Source organism: Plecotus auritus (assembly GCF_963455305.1).
Source record: "Plecotus auritus genome assembly, chromosome: 6".
Classification (NCBI taxonomy): Eukaryota; Metazoa; Chordata; class Mammalia; order Chiroptera; family Vespertilionidae; genus Plecotus; species Plecotus auritus.
In genome coordinates, this window is record NC_137773.1 from 74,328,137 (window position 1) to 74,345,036 (window position 16,900).

Consider the following 16,900-nt stretch of genomic DNA (forward strand, 5'->3'; position numbering starts at 1 on the left):
TGAATGAGTTGAAAATATAAAAGAACAATTATACTTAGTAGGCAGCATTGTGGGAAAAGAAACAAATCACACTTATGCACACACAAAAAGACAAACACATACACACGCCAGGTTTCTAAATATACTGATTACACTAGCTGTGCATTTATTTTTTTAAGGCTATAATATACTTGTATAATCCAAGAAGTCTAGCAGTGTTTACATTTTGTATTATTATGAGATAATTAATCTACAAAATAACTCTAAAAGTGGATATTATTATGCTTCTGATCTTTTAGATTATGATATTAAGATCAGGAAGGTAGAAGAATTCTTCCAAGGTCTCACAATAGTTAACTGGGAAAGCCAGGCTTCAAGTCCAGGTTTGAGGACAGCTCTGGTTTATACAAGGGAGTCTAATTATGGAAACTATGGAGCTCCCACGTGTCCATAGATAGAAATTGGTAGGCCTGGGATATTAAACAAAAACTCTCCAGACTATTTATTCAATCTTAATAAATACAATTTATCACTGTCCACTAGGAATTGTAAATATATGAAGATAGACACATAGTAATAAGTTATGTCCATAGCAGAGATTAAATAGCACAGGAGAATAACTATATTATTGAAACTTGGTAGATGAAAATTTTCTCAGATAGCTATTTAATGACAGACATTATGAACTCTTCTTCTTTTCCCAAAATATGGTAAAATAAGCAAATGAATGCCTTAATTTACATGACATCATTGACTATTCTGATAGCAAATGTTTACACTGTGCTTAGAAGTGCAGAACAAATATTTGATAATGGTCCTAAATCCATTTAACCATTGATCGGGTTCACTTTTTTGTCCCTAGCTCCATTACTCTGTTTCAAAGGTCATTCACTGAATAACCTCATGCCAAAAATACCCCACAGAAACTCAGCTCTGGTCTCCCTCAGTCAAAGGTAGGTAAACCATTCACAGAGAACCTGGCTTGTTTCCTCCTTGACACCTAAAGACATTGGGGAGTGCATCCTTGTTTCCACTTGGCAAACTGGGATTACCATGAAATTTGTCAGAAATATTATGTGCATTATGTTTTTCTCTTCTTTTCCAATGCTCATGAAAGAGGAACATGGACAAAATGAAAAGTGTCCAATGAAAAGACAGAACAATTATTAAAGTGGGATGATTTATGAACAAAAATTAAAGGAAATGAATCTAGTCCAGCACAAGAAAGGCTGAGAGAAGAGTAATTGTTTTCAAGTATGCAGTAAATAGTTATTATGTAAATACTAATCAGCTAACATCAATAGACATACTGGCAGATCTTTAGTGGTTCCTTGTTTTAGTATCCTATATAATAAAAGCCTAATATGCCAAGTGTCCAGTTGGACATTCAACCAATCAAAGTGTAATATGCTAATGATATGCTAAGGCTGCTCAACCACTTGCTATGACGTGCACTGTCCACCAGGGGGCAGACACTCCAACCGGTAGGTTAGCTTGCTGCTGGGGTCTGGCCAATCGGGAATGCGTGAGATGGGCCAGACACGCCCTGGAGCTCTCCCGCGGTCCCTCCCCTGCTGGCCAACCTCCTGCGTCCCTCACCAGCCCCGATCATGCACTGGTGGGGTCCCTCAGCCTGGCCTGCACCCTCTCACAATCTGGGACCCCTCGGGGGATATTGGAGAGCTGGTTTCGGCCTGATCCGCAGGCCAGTTCAAGGGACCCCACTGGTGCACGAATTCATGCACCGGGCCTCTAGTAAAAATATATTAGTACTACAGAAGGAAATTTACCTTCACTACTCCCCCCCACCCCCCATTTTAGCATGCTTATAAACAGAGAACAAGGTAATGACGCTTTGAGGCACTGAGGGAAGGGATTGGCAGGGTGCTCAGGCAGAAGAAAGGCCTGAGGATATCAACTGTATCAGGTAGAATAGCTTTGGCTGCACCTCAATATAACGGCATAAGTAATGACAATACTTTCTTACATAACCAGAATGCAGGGTAGCTACAAAGCTGTTGGATTCTGTAGAACAGAAATATCATCAAGGCCCCATTTCCCTCCTATCTCTCTGTTCTGCTGTTCTCTGCATGTAGCTTAGCTTCTTTAAAGATTGTCAATGGCTGCTGTATTCCCAGGCATCACATTCAGATGTTTCTTAAGCAGCAGAAAGGGGGACTACTTCTTTGGTGTTTTTTATTCTTAAGACCTTCAAAAACGTGCACCTACTTATCGGTCAGAATTACATTGCATGCCCACATCTAAGTCAATCAATGGCAAGAAAAAAGCAAGTACTATTATTGATTTATACTTACCCTGAGTCACCTTCTATGCAAGTTGTGCAGTAGAGGATAGATTCCCCAAGTTTTTACTTGTCTGTTAGAAAGCAGAGATAGTTATAACCTTAAAAACATGAACATTGTCTAAGTAGTTACGTATAAACAGAAAATATGGATAAATTGGTGGCTGTAAGATACACCTTTCTTCTTGTTGGACATATCTTTTAATAAAATTTAGAGATCTTTTATTTTTTAAAAAATATATTTTTTAATTGATTTCAGAGGAAGGAAGAGGGAGTTAGAAACATCAATGATGAGAGATAATTATTGACAGGCTTCCTCCTACACACCCCACATTGGGGATGGAGCCTGAAATTCTGGCCTATGACCTGATCAGAATCAAACAATGATCTCCTGGTTCATAGGTTGACGTTCAACCACTGAGCAACACCGGCTGGGCGAGATTTCTTAAATTCAATTCTTATTAGGTGACAGGCAATGCTCTAGTTATTACACCTGCTTTAAGTCACTTAATACTCACCATTACCATGTACCATTATTATCTGTTTCACAAGCAGATACTTGAAACATGGAGAAGTTAAGTTGATTGAAGCCACACATTAATCAATACCAGAACCAGGATTTGAGCCCAAGTTTTTTGGTTCCGAAGCCAAAGACTTTTAAAGACTCACTTTGTTATATATCAAGTAGCATATAGGTATATTTATTTACTAGTCATATTTTGTGTAGGATTTCAATTAAATAGTTGAGAAGAGGAAGATCCTTTGGTTTTCAAAGTTTGAAGTAAGGCTTATTTTGGACTAATATTTTTGTTTCCGAAGGTTAAAAAACATGTAGAAAATGTAAGAAATGTTTGTTAGAGGACATTAAAGACTGAACAAGATAGTGAAGAATTGCTGATCTAGGATCTAGACAACATCCTAGAGAGGAATTTTGGCATTTATGAACTTTATTCCCTTTAGGGTATAATCTGACCCCAGAGTTGGTAGCTCTGAGGATGAGAAACCTAGAAGCCCATTTGAAAGCCTCACTGGACACCAGGGATAAGGATGGGTGTCCAGGGCCTAGCGGGACATGTATGGCTCCAGTGGCACCAGAAAGACTGCACCCTGAGAGTTAAGTAAAACAAGAAATCACACAAAAATTCTCAGGGAATTCATTTTAGTTGTAATCTCCAACTCCTGAAATTGGATGAAGAAGATCCTAGAGTGCTAATGTTGCAAGGTACCTGGCGCAAGCAAAGGCAAAATTCTGGAATAAGATGCCATTCTACTTAGATATAAAATCAAATTGTTTCTATACTAATTTTTAAAATACAATGGTGAGAAAACTACAAAAAATAAGCAGGCAAATAAGGAGTAAGCTGACATAAAATAGAAGGAGCAGAAACCACAGATAATGGAAACAAATACACAGGAGAGCAGATAGTCACTGATATTAGGAACACAGTAGATAGGATCAAGGCAGATTAGTATGAATTTATCCATTTTCCATAGCTGCATAACAAATTACCACCAATTTGTGGCTTTAAAATAGCACCCAATTATGTTCTTATAGCTCTTAGTTCAGAAGTCTGGGTATAGCATGACTCAAAAGGGTCTTCTGCTTAGTCTCCAAAGACCAAAATCAAGGTGTGGCTGGGTTGTGGTCCTTCCTGGAAGTGTTGGGATGAATTCACTTCCATACTCATTCAGACTGTTGGTCCAAATTCCATTCCTTGTGACTGTAGGACTGAGGACCCCGTTTCCTTGCTAGTTGTCAGACAGGTGCTGCCCTAAAATGCTAAAGGACTCTGTCTGGCCCATGTGGATCCGTACAATTCAGAGCTAGCAAGAGCAGGTCAAATCTTTTCCATATTTCAAATCACTCAACTTCCTCTTTAGTAGCATCTATCTTCTGCCTAACCTTTCCTGTCTCCTTCAGGGAAAGTTTTCTGCTTTTAAGGGCTCATGTGATTCAATTGGGCCAACCAGATAATGCTGGATAATCTCTTTATGTTAAGGTCCGTAACTTCCTTCCCATCTTCAAAGTCCCATTTGCTGGGTAATAATGTAAAGCATTCACAGGTGCTAGGGATAAAGGCATGGACATTTCAGAAAACATCCATCCTATTACAACAACTGAAGGGAGAATTATTTTCAGTAGAAAATATGAACATGAAATTTTAGAAAGACAAGAGGATGAAAATATGAATCAGGGTTACATGGCATACAGTAGAGAGTATAACAAACATTTCATTAGGTTCCTACAAGAAAAGGAAAGGGAAGCAATCTCTGAGAACATGGTGTTTGAGAATTTTCCACACCAGGAAAAGCCATCAAGACTACGCTTAACCCAAAGCAAAGGAAAGCGAAGGAAAACCATGTGTAGGCACCATGCAGTAAGACTGAAAACAGAGATATTTCTAAAAGGAGGAAAAGGAATAAGAGATTTATATTTAGGGACAACAATAATAAAGACTGTTGATTTCTCAGCATAAAAAAATAACTGAAGTGAGTAAAACAACTGCCAATCTGATTTCCAAACAGCAAAAATCTTCAAAAATGAAGATGTATATCTCTTTTAAAAAAGGCTAAATAACTAAAGCCTGATACTTGATATGAAGTTGATTTGCAGTATAATTCTTTTACACTAGGCCAAATCCATTTATTAAAAAAGAAGAAAGACTAAGGAAATTACAAAAAGATAAGAGAATAAGTGAATAAGAGAAAATTAATATGAAATAAACTTAACAAAGCCTAAAGTTGATTCTTGAAAGGATTAAGTAAATTAAATACATTATTGATAAAACTGAACAACAGAAACAAAGAAATGCACAAACAATAAACTTGAGCAATAAAAGTCAGGAGATCAATATAGTTTCTACAGATATTTAAAATATAAAACAAGGATATTATGAACAACTTTAAGCCAGTAAATTTGAAAGGGTAGAGGCTACACTCCAAGGCCTAGTAAAAAACTTACCCTATCAAAATTCAAAGACAAAAAGAGAAAAAATGCATATCATATACTTGTATAAAATATTAAATTTTAGTTATAAGCCATTTCTCAAAGATAACTTCAAGCCTTCAAACTCATGTGGCTTCACCAAAAAATTCTATCACACATTTAAGAAAAACATATTGCTTATTTTATACTTATTTCCAGAAAATAGAGAAAGGGAAACACTTTTTAATCCATTTTATAAGGCAAGAAAAACTTCAATATAAAAATTTCTTAAGGATATGAAAATAAGGTAATACTCAGACAAATTTCTCTGTAGACCTAGATTCAAAAATCCTAAAGAAAATATCAAATGCTGAAAAGATAAAAGTTTTATTTAGGGAAATCAGTTACATTTCTAAAACTGATAACAAACAGAAATAAAAACAAATATACCTCTTATAAGTGGGATAAATTAATATGGAAATATAGTATATGCCATAATCATTGCCTGAAATAGTTAATATTTAAAGATGTCAATTGTTCCTGAACTGTTTTCTGCAGGAATAACAATTCCACTGACAGTACTAAAAGGTTTTTTTGTTTATTTTGAGTGACTATTGCCATGCTGATCTTGATATGATTATGGAAATACAAAGGGTGAAGAGTAGCCAAAATATTCAGAAAAAAAAATATGAAGGAGGATTGGCTATAAATGATATTGAGATTTATTTTAAAACTCCAGTAATTTATAAGTGTGTATTGGCCCAGAGAATGACAAGGAGAGGTAGTAAAATAAATCACAGGAATAGACAAATGGACATGTAAACATAATGCAGCATTGTACAATAGTTAGGAAAGACAAATCTTCACAAATTTTTAAATGCTATATTGACAAATTAGATACTTCTTACCCTTTACCCCCAAAGATAAAAGAAGAGGAAAAACATAAACTTGAACCCAACTTTACATTCTAAAAATAATCAATTTTAGGTGGCTTTAGATCTAATATAAAAGCAATACAAATCACTTAAAATATAATGTAGGAGAATATCTTTATGATATAGATTCAAAAATATTTTTTAAAGACAGATACAAAGTTACCAACCAGAAACAAAAGTGTGATTAATTATACTATATTAAAATATGAATTTATATTTATTTTTTAAGTAAATTGTTGAGTGTACACTTCTATATGGCATTTTATTTATATACATTTCTGTATTGCCATCTATCACAATATACAGGAACACAAAAATAGATGAAAATGAATTTAAGTCACAGTAGAGGTTTGTTTTACAACTGTGGAATGCTATATCAAACACCTTTAAAACTCACAAAGTTACTTTCTAGTGAGTATTGGTTCTCCATCCTTGAAGTAATTACATATAGAAAATGCACTCCTTTTTTTTATCTGATCCATTTTAGGATTATTTAAATCAAGTTGATTGAACCTTCCCATATGTTCTAGATTAAAGGAATATTTTTCTTTAACAGATGTCAAAACCTCTCCAATTAGACATTTATTATTTAACTTTTGTTTTGACTCCATTTCCTCAGCAATTATATAGCCTAATACTCATATTTTTATTCCACTGATAGGAACAGGTCATTTTATCTACAACTTACTGATTTTACACCATCACTATGTGATTTTAATAAATCCTGTCAGAACTTTCTGTCCCTCATTTTGAAAATGTCCCTCTATGAAGGAGTAGGTGCCAGCATTGATTTGTCTGTTATTCTGGAAGGATTTTCCCCTCTACTGTATTCCTTATGCTTATAGCAATTGTTGCTACCCAGCTAAAATGGCAGTAGCTTTTACATGAACAACTTATTTGGCATTCAAGTTATATTAATGTAAAGTAAATATATGGTGGCAAAGTTATAGATATAGGGGACTCAGTAAAGAATCACAGTGTTGGCATGAAGTTGTCTGAATGGTACACATGGTCTGCTAAGGGAACGATATGGGGGGCCAGTGACCCTTCTTACCATTTGAAGATACACTCTTAGTTAGGGAACATCCATAAGAGACTTTTAGTGGAAAGCCTAGAAGAAGAAGCACACCTACACATAGAAAATTTAATGAGCTTGAGTTGGTGTTCGCCACCATAAACCAGTGAACAGGCACTTGTGAACAAGACCAGGCTCTTGTAAAAAAGACCCTATAGAAACAGTGGTTTGGGGGTTGTTGACACCTACAGTTAATAGTATTTGGGGATAATGAAAAGTCTGAAAACACATACTTGAGTGAAACTTGACATTAGTGAAATTTCACCCTCAATTACTTTAGAATAATAAAAAGACCAAAATAGAATGTTATTGACTTAAATGTAAGTCCCATACTATTATATTAGGGCTTGCATAACAGGATACTAGTATATTCATGTGCACTTAATGGTGGGGACACATTCTGAGAAATATATTGCTAGGTGACTTCCTCTTTGTGCAAACATCATTGAGTGTACTGACACAAATCAGGATGGTATAGCCTACTACCATCTTCATTAGGTTCCAGACTTTTATGCAACTGGCAGCACAGTAGGTGTGTTTACACCAGCAGCACCACACATAAATAATGAGTTGCCCTACAATGTTATGATGGTTATGACATCACTAGGCCATATGACTCTTTCAACTCCATTATAATCTTACTAGCGACCCGGTGCATGAAATTTGTGCATGGGGGGGGGGGGGTGTTTCCTCAGCCCAGCCGGCACCCTCTCCAATCGGGAACCCCTTGGGGGATATCTAACTGCCAGTTTAGGCCCGATTGTGGGATCGGGCCTAAACCGGCAGTTGGACATCCCTCTCGCAATCTGGGACCGCTGGCTCCTAACCACTCACCTGCCTGCCTTCCTGATCTCCCTTAACTGCCTCTGCCTGCCTGCCTGATTGCCCGTAACCCCTCTGCCTGCCTGGCTGATTGCCCCTAACCTCTCTGTCTCCCTGCCTGATCGCCCCAACTGCAGCTGCCTGCCTGCCTGATAGCCCCTAACTGCCCTCCCTTGCTGGTTTGATTTTGTCCCCAACTGCTCTCCCCTGCTGGCCTGATCTTGCCCCCAAATGCCCTCCCATGCTGGACTGGTTGCCCCCAACTGCCCTCTCCTGCCGGCCCAATCTTGCCCCCAATGGCCCTTCCCTGCCAGCCTGATCTCACCCCCAACTGCCCTGCCCTGCCGGCCTGATCTCGCCCCCAACGGCCCTCCCCTTCCAGCCTGATCTCACCCCTAACTGCTCTCCCCTTCCAACCTGATTACCCCTAACTGCCCTCCCCTGCCAGCCTGATCTCACCCCCGATGGCCCTCCCCTGCCAGCCTGATCTCACCCCCAACTGCCCTCTCTGCCTCGGCCTCCACCACCATGGCTTTTGTCCGGAAGGAAGTCGGATGTCTGGAAGATGGCCAGTCGATCTGGTCTAATTAGCATGTTACCTTTTTATTAGTATAGATAAATTATTTAGGCTAGGATAGGATTGTTTAAATGGGGTGGGGGAGCCTTTTTCAGCAGGAGGAGATGCTCTTGGCAGACAAAAATATATAATTCCTATATCTGGACTGATAGCCAGCCATATGCATTATACTGCCAAACTGGTCATTAAAAAATTGAACCGCTTTCTTACACCTTACACCCAAAAGCTGTTGCCCTTAAAACCACTCCTCAGCCCCCACCTTAGGTTCTGCCTTCACAGTTCACCCAGAGTAGGTTCTGATTGGTCAGTTTCTATGCCAGTCAGCGTCAAAAGCTCCGCCTCCTAGGCAGCCATTGGCTCCTCACAGTTCACCCAGATTTGGTTCTGACTGGTTGGTTTCTATGCCAGTCAGCATCTCTGGGCCTATCTCCAGGCCTGATCAGAGAGGCAGGGCTGATCAGCAGCCCCCACAGAGGCCAAGACAGAAAGAGAGAGGCAAGGGCTGATCATCAGCTACCATGGATGCTACAGATCAGACCCTGCCGTGGATGCTACAGATCAGACCCTGCTTCTCTCTCCAGGCCTCTCTCCGGGTTTGATCCACAGCCCCCTTGGCAGTCAGTGCTGTGTCACCATGCCCGCAGCAGCAGCAGTCAGTGCTGGGTTGCTGCAGGACTGACTTCTGGTCAGTCAAGGCTTTGGTCGTTACGGACTCTGGGTTTTTATATATTAGGAGATGGGACCACTGTCATATATGTGGTCAGTTTTTGACCAAAATATCCTATCTGCCCATGACTATGCAATAGACTGGGTGACTTAACCAAAAGAAATTTATTTTCTCACAGTTTTGGAGGCTGGAAGTCCATGAACATGAACTGTTAGGGTTAGTTTCTAGTGAGAACTCTCTCCTTCATTTAAAGACAGCTACCCTCTCTCTGTCTCCTCACATAGCTTCTCTGTGCCTGTATGAAGAGACAAATCTCTCGTTTCTTATTCTCCTTTTAGCAGGCCACCAGCTCTATTGGACTAGGGCTCTACCTTTATGACTTCATGTAACCTTAAATATCTCCTTAAAGGTCCTATCTCTAAATGCACTGTCACACTGAAGTTTAGGATTTCAACATATAAATTTTGGAGTGACAAAATACAGTCCATAACACTTAGAAAAAAGAATAACAAGAATTATTTATCCCCTAAAATCTGATATGCATTTGAATATGATGCATATGCTAATATATTTCAATTTTTATTAATATAAAAAGTTTTCAAGTTTTTTTTTTGTATATGCTTACTAAAAAAAAGTTCAATGAAAATATTTCCCAAGCAGTAATGTCTGCAGATAAAAAAAAGGACCATTTGTCATCAACTGGCTATTAACAGAAGGTTGTCACAGGGTTTCCAACCACAAACTGGACTCAGAGAAATATTAGAAGCAATGCATGAGTTTTTCTTTCCCGAATTGAATGACAGTTTTATTATGTGACTCAGCTGCAGTCAATATGCTTTGGTTCACCACATATCACTGGATTTATTGTCTCTTTTTTTTGGCTTTTTAATCTATGGATATGACAACTACTGATCATATTTTCAGTGTAATCAAACCTGGCATTTTACTGAAGGCCAAGTAGTTTAAAAATATTGTGCTTTAATGTCAAATTTTAAAGCTTATATTAAATATGAGCAAATTAAAACACTGTTTCAAAGCTGTATGGAAAGCTGTTCTATGGGGAAGATGAGTAAAAATTACAATTCTTGATAAATTATGATCACATAGATTTTAAAACTTTTATTTATTTTATAAAATGTTAAGAAATTCCTAACATATCAAAGATATAACTAGATAAATATTTTGAGTTGTTTATAATTTCACTTTTATATAAAACATTAATAACCAAGTTCCTTGGAAGACTTTGGCACAATAAACAATTTTTCTATGGCCACTTTTTATGCTTATCTTTTTATATTTTAATTAATAATTTTCTTATATCAGTTCTTGGAAATAGGATTAGTCTAAAGACTATTTTGGAGACTTATTACTGATAAATATTATCAAGATTTTCTTTAGAATTATACTAGTTTTAAAACCTGTCAGTATTATATGAGAGTATATTTTCAACACCAAAAAGTATACAGGGATTTAACTATTTTGGTTGACAGTAGATAAAAATCATTCATTGAAATTCGTAGTCTTCTCTTTTATGGATAGAAATTTTAATGATGCTTTGATTTTTTCTTTTTCTCTTGAAATGAAATATCACTTATATATCATCTAGCTTTATATTCCACTAGAGTCCTGGTGCATGAAGTTCATGCACGGGGGTGGTGTGTCCCTCAGCCCAGCCTGCACCCTCTCCAATCTGGGACCCCTCAAGGGATGTCCGACTGCCCGTTTAGGTTCGATCCCCCAGGGATCAGGCCTAAATGGGCAGTAGGACATCCCTCTCACAATCCAGGACTGCTGGCTCCCAACTGCTCACCTGCCTACCTGCCTGATTGCCCCTAACCACTTCTGCCTGCCAGCCTGATTACCCCTAACAAGTCCCCTGACAGCCTGATCAATGCCTAACTGCTGCCCTGCTGGCCTGTTTGCCCCTAACTGCCCTCCCCTGCCAGCCTGATTGCCCTTAACTTCCCTCCCCTGCAGGCCTGCTCGCCCCTAACTGTTCTCCCCTACAGGCCTGGTTGCCCCCAACTGTCCTCCCCTGCAGGTCTGGTTGACCCCGAATGCCCTCCCTTGAAGGCCTGGTCCCTCCCAACTGCCCTCCCCTGCTGGCCTGATCACCCACAACTGCCCTCCCCTGCTGGCCATCTTGTGTCCACATGGGGGTGGCCATCTTTGACCATATGGGGGTAGCCATCTTGTGTGTTGGACTAATGGTCAATTTGCATATTACCTCTTTATTATATAGGATGTGTTGGTCATACTCTTATTTTGTACTATAAGCCACTTATTGTTCTACAAAACATTTCACTATATGGTAGGACAAATTTCTATTATTTTTTCAATATGGCTGCTTCACCATCTCCCCCTTAAAAATTGCTTTATAGAAGCATGGAACAGACTCTGGAATTTCAGAGGGAAGGAAGGAGTGGGTGGGAGGGAAGAGATCAACCAAAGAACTTATATGCATATATGCATAACCCATTGACACAGACAGCAGGGTGGTAAAGGCCTGGGGCAGGTTAGAAGGGGTCAATGGGGAAACATATTTAATACTTTCAACAATAAAGATTTTTTTAATTTGCTTTATAAATATTGAATCCTACTTAAAGTGCTTTTGAAATTACATTAAATTTATTTATTTGGGGAATATAGACATAATATTGAATCTTCTCACAATTTGATATATGTCTCAAACATTTTATTTATTAAAGATACAGGCATAACTTGGAGATATTGTGGGTTTGGTCCCAGATCACTGCAATAAAGCAATTGGTAATTTTTTTGCTGGTGGAGGCTCTTGCCTTTAGTTTGTAAATAACACAACATATGTAAAGCACAATAAAGTGAAGCACAATAAACAGATGCTCCTGTGCACTGCAGGAGAAATTAGAATAAGTCCAATCTGTTGAGGTCCTTTGGGAAGGAGATAATGACTTTTGGGCAGTGGTTTGAAGTACAAAAGTACTCATTCTGACAAACAGGAGTAAAGAACACGATAAATTTAAAGTCATAGAAGTTGTTAATGCATTTCAAGGCCCATTTTGAGCTAGGTAACATCATTTTTTTTGTGTAGGACCATGGCAATAGTTTAAGATTATTAAAGGATTATTCTCCCTATGGCGAGGCTTCAGATAGACTTGACAACTGAGGTATGAATCCCAACATACCTTAAAATATCAAGAAAATTCAGCTGCAAATTGAAAACACAGATAGTCTAATGTTTAACCTGTAAGGAAAAATTCTCAAATATCTGAATGTAAGCCCATGTTTTAGGTTATAAACCATTGATGTTATGTGATTAAAGGAAGTGAATTAAATTTATATAACTAAAGAAGACAGCCTGATAGAAAAATGAGCAAAAACTTGAACAGGCAGCTTTCAGATATCCAAATTGCCTTTAATTGCTTAAAAATGTGTTTAACTTCAAGTCATTAGGGAAATATAAATAAGTTAAAATGAAAAAAAGAGGTTTCAAATTTTGGTAATCGTGGAATAGGTTGTTAGATGAAACTTCCCTCAGACAAAAAGCATAAAGCCTGAAAAAATATCTATTTGAAGGCACTGTGGTGTCACCAAAAAGAGGGAGAAACTGGAGAGGAGTCTACCCATGAAAAACACAAATTTCACTAACATCACTTATGGGTTTGTAGCTTTTTATCTGAGAACATTCTATGCTGCTTACATCTGCAGCAACAAAGAAAGCCAGAGACTTACTGACTTGAGGTGTTAGTTAGCAATGGGCTGGGATAGCAGCCCCATTTCAGTGGAATAAACTTGTAATCAAGAGACTTGTAGACCAAAGGGATACTCACACTTGCAGGGAGCACAAAATTACAGTATGTATGCCACAGCTTGCTGGGCAGCTTCTAATACAGCCTGTTGGTTAGGGCCCACTGAAAGGATGTTAATTTGCAAGTTAACCAATATAAAAGGTCAAGCTGAATGCCTAAGTGAGGCACATATGGCCTCCAATTCCCAAAAAGTTCAACTAAGTGTTGGGTCTCTGTTTTGGTGGGGATGATCCAAGAGACAGCAGTGCTTCTGGGCTGCTAGAGAGATCTCACTTTGGGATTCCATCCGCAGAACCCCTGAAACTTTATTTGGTGGGCAGATCCCTGCATTTTTTCAGGGTTTACCAGCCATTCCTGCTGCTAGATGGATGATAACATCACCTCAGGGCCTTCTGACTGAAGTTCTGAGTTGCCAATCATCAGGACATCATCCATATATTGAAAACCCTGGACACCAGAAGTGTCCTAAATCCTGACTCACCTACTGGCAGCAAATGGCAGGGGAGTTTAGATACCTCTTGGAGAGAACTGCAAACATGTATTGGAGGCCACACCACATGAATGTATAGAAAATAGGAAATGGGCGCTGTTTGAGAAAGCGTGCCAAGTGCCAAGACCCTGTAGAATGGATTCAGTTACATGCACACAATACCTGGAAAATTTGGACAATAGGAGCAACAAGTAAATTCAGTTCATGATGATCCTATATAAGCCTGCAGCAACTGATGCTCTTTTTCAATTGGCACATAGGGATATTGTATCTCTTCTCAACCCTGCTGCCTTTAAACCTATAATCAAATCAGCGATTTCCCATCTTCTCCAAATGGTTTCTGTTAAACTAGCTGGGAGGGAGCAGGAGGAAGCATTGGCAAGGATCTCTATGTCCTGATAGCACATCTCAACATGGGAATATAACCGATTTAGCATATTCCTCTGCCACATTTGGGATGGGAAGTACAAGCCTACAACACATAATTTCTACTATATATTGAGATATAGAAGCAAAAACTGCAGTGCATAGAACTGGCCCAGAGGGCTCCACCCATAAGATCATCTTAACTTCCCCTTCCTCACTGGGAACCTTGAGCAAACCCCATCAGTTGAATCCAGATGAATCCCCCACCCCCATCAGACTTGGTACAATGATGATTCAGATGCCTGTATTCAATGGAGTAAAAAAAGTTTGAGTCTCTCCTCCTCAAAGGGGCTAAATTCAAGGTAGAAGTGTTGAAAGAGATCAGTACGTACTGAGAGAGAGAGAGAGAGAAGGGCTTCATGTCAGTGAATTATGTGCAATTACTTTCATTATACAGAGGCTCAATGGCTGCACATAGCTCAAGAAAAAATACATCCAATATTTTTGGTCTACACATCACCCTATATATTTTATTGCTAATATCATTTATTTTTTGTTTCTTGAATTGACTGATATTCACTTTGTGAAAATTTAGCAAATATATGATTTTATGATTTATTAAACACCTATATTAAGCAAAAAATTTACTTAAAAATTCTATTGATATTCACTGAGCTATATTTCTTCCATTGTTCTCTGTGCTCTACCTTCTTCTGTGTCCCAGCAGGCCGAAGTAGAAAGGTTGTACCAGTGCATTCTTTATCCTCTAGTTTCTAGGTAAGTTCACCCAGAGGTAAGCAGTGATAGAAGATTCACATAGAGGGAGAAAAATGGGTGACTAAGGTCAGTACAATTAATACACAAATCCCTTCATGCAAGATTCCTTATGTAATATGTGTCCTCCATGGAAAATCAAATCTCCTGTTATGTGGGCCTTTCAACCTACTGGGTCTTTCTCCGTGGCTACTAGCCTCATATGACTGCACTTTGTCATGTGGTTTTCCTAAACTATGGTCAGTTCTTTGTCAATAGTCCTTTATAAAATCTCTCTTCCAATTATCCAAGTTGAAAGTGCCATCTATTTCCTGCTATAACACTGAATGCTTATGCTCTTCCTATGGATAAAGTATATTTTACTCATATATACTATATATATTTATATTTTGTATATACATATATTTTTATTTTATATACTAGAGGCCCGATGCACAAAATTCATGCAAGAGTAGGCCTTCCTTCCCCCGGCTGCCAGCACTGGCTTCCCTCTGGCACCTGGGACTCAGGCTTTGCTCTGGCCACAGCAGGCACCCAGTACCCAGGTTTCCCTCTGGCCACAGCAGGCACCCAGGATCCGGGCTTCCCTCTGGCCCCAGCTTCATCTGGAAGGATGTCCAGAATGATGTCTGGTCTAACTAGCATATTACGTTTTTATTATTATAGATTACATATCCTATAAAATAAAAAGGCTAATATGCAAATAGACAGAACGACGGAACAACCGAACAACCCGTCGCTATGATGTGTACTGACAACCAGAGGGTGTGTGCAAAACATGGCGGGCATCGGCAGCAGGTGGCAGAGCGCAAAACATGGTGGTCGTCAGCCACAGCAGGATGCTGGAGCAGGTAAACAGGGACACCAGACCAAGGTGGGATGCCAGTCACTGTCATCGGGGTGAGCCTCTGGTAGTTACTGAGAATACTTTGCTCCCATGTGCCGGGGTCCCGTCCAGGCTTCTCCACCTCCCCCTGCTCCTGAGGGGCGATCAGGGCTGGCAGCTGCCTCTCGCACCCACTGCTGGCACTGGAGCTGCAGCACGCACCCACTGCTGATGCCAGCCCCAATTGCTCCGTGGTGTCAGCGGGTACAAGGTGGGATGGCACCGAGCACATGGGAGCTGCGGTGGCAGGAGCAGGGCTGCTGGCAAACAGGGTACTGAGGGCTGTGCAGGAGGGGCTGGGCGGGGGCAGGGAGGATGGGCTGAGACACGCCCGTGTGCCCACTGCAGCCTCGAGGCCCACAGTTCCTTGAAGGAACTTTTTAATAAAGAGGTTTAAGTAACTTTCCCCAGGTGACAGAGTCAAACTCAATGTCAATTCTGTCTAACTCTGCAGACTGTGTTCTTTCTACTTAATAAGTATGATAACACTGGATTTTCCTCTTTATTGGCAACATGAATTACATGAGTGCCACTGCTCTGAAATACATGATAAAATATCACAAATTATAAATACAATTCAAGAATATTATGTGTAGGAAATAATTTTTAAACTTTACAAACACTGGACTATACTTGAGCTCTTTGTTTTGTATATTCAGAAAATCTGTAAAATTACTCCTTACTAGATCAGAATCATTTGAGATAAAAGAATATTAAACTTGTTTTTCCTTACTTGCTTTTAAGCATCCAGGTGATTTAGTGAGATTTAAAATTTTAAGAGACAGGTAGTATCAGACAGTGTTATGAAGAATAAAAATTGAAATGCAAATGCTAAAAGATTTTGCTTTAGATTAAATCACTGTATATAGCTGATCATATGGTTTTTCTAAGCCTGTTTAAATATCATGTTTATATCCAAGCACTTTTATTTTAAGCATGCATACTTTGCCCCAAGGAATAAGGTTTATATTGCTATCTAGTTTCTGGTTATTATGGTTGTTTTGAATTTTGACACAAAATACTGATCTCTGAAGCTCTTTTTTATTAAAGATGCCTTAAAATGTGTTTCTTCTTATTATATTAAATTAGGATTTTCTTTCTTCAAATATCATACCAGTATGTATGCCTGGCAGTAAAAATTCTATTCTATGTCCCAAGGATTCACAATTTAAGATACAAGAAACTAGTGTCAAGCGGATATTATGTGAAGCCCACAAATGGAGAATTCATTTCAATTCTTTATGTTTCTTTCCAGCCAACCTAGGAAACACTGGAGGATCTTATAGGATATGGTCATTCTCTTTTTCTTCCAG